The following is a 1,517-nucleotide window of genomic DNA, read 5'->3' as shown; positions in this document are numbered from 1 at the left end:
GTGTAGCTATCAGCCTTGTAGACTTGTTCTTCTCTGTGATTTAGGCAACCTTCTTACTCTTTTGCTCCTGACAATTAGAGATTTATAGTTGTTTCTCAGATGGCCATTCCCAAACTTTGAAGATCCCAGATGCTACTCACTTCACTAGGATGCAGAACATGAAGTTTGTGAGCTATATTATGCCAATGGACTGAGTTGTCCTGTGAGGCTATGGTTTTAGGCCTTTGAACCCAGAAAATCTATCCCAGAAGGTGTTTGGTTATATCTGAGGAGTATCTGTAGTTGTGTCTTCAAAGAATGTATGTGCCTGCCTACACATATCTGTATTTCACGTACATATAGTTCTGTCTGTTCTCACGTATGTGTACACCTATACCTACACATATGCCTATACCCATCCTTATGTGATCCTAGACTTGTTTTCTGTTTTTCTATTGGATTCATTGCCCTCTTATATATGCCAAATTCTTTGGTACAGGCATCCTTTTCTTGTGAGCACTTCTCAGCAGCATCATTTACTTTGGTGATACTGTGCTCACTACACCCACATTCAGGGCCGCTTTTCCCATCACCAGAAATAACAAGTATTTACGATCTAGAGGATGCGTCCCCCTCCCTCCCCTCCTTCGTCTGTAATCACCATGTTACCAGGTGGAAACCCCAGGTTTTGCTCAACGTGACTTGTATCAGCCAATAAACGGGAGACCAAGGTGGGAGAGTGTAAACCAAACCCAAACCAAACCCGTTGCAGTCGAGTTGATTCCAGCTCATAGCGACCCTATAGGACAGAGTAGAACTGCCCCATAGGGTTTCCAAGGAGCAGCTGGTGGATTCGAACTTTTGGTTAGCAGCCATACCACTTAACCACTGTACCACCGGGTGCTTTTATTTCGTTGCACAAGGAAAGGAAGTAATCAGGACTGTTGCCAGCAAGACTGCTCCCAAAGGGGACGAAAAAAAGTTATTTTTAAGGGGTTTCCAAGTAGGGAGATCATACAAGTTACATCAGCAACATTCTTAATCATACTACACAGATGCCAAGATTTTCCCAGGGCAGGCCAAGCAAAGAAACTGCAATTTTAATGCAAAAACGGTGAGGCCAGCAAGCCATGGGGCTGGAATTCTGATGCAAGCTGCAGTGGAATTTTCTGCAGCCTGGGGACCTCTGTATTAACCATCGAACATTGGTCTCTTTATATATGTCTATTCTTGTCTCCTTACAAAAGAGGGATTATGCAATATTTGCCCTTACGTCCTTGACTTATTTCACTCAGTATTATGCCCTCCAAGTCCATCCATGTCATAATATATCTCATGGACTCGTTATTGTTCTTCATGTTTGCATAGTATTTCATTGTATACATGTACAACATTTTGGTTACCTATTCATCAGCTAATGAGCACTTCAGTTATTTCCATTTTTTTGTTATTGTGTATAGTATCAATTTCTGTTGAAAACCTGAAAGGGAATAAATATATGAGACAGAGTCCATGTTCAAAGACTTTATGTAGGCATT

This window comes from Trichechus manatus, unplaced genomic scaffold, assembly GCF_000243295.1.
Source record: "Trichechus manatus latirostris isolate Lorelei unplaced genomic scaffold, TriManLat1.0 scaffold00382, whole genome shotgun sequence".
Lineage (NCBI taxonomy): Eukaryota > Metazoa > Chordata > Mammalia > Sirenia > Trichechidae > Trichechus > Trichechus manatus.
This window is presented reverse-complemented; position numbering follows the sequence as displayed.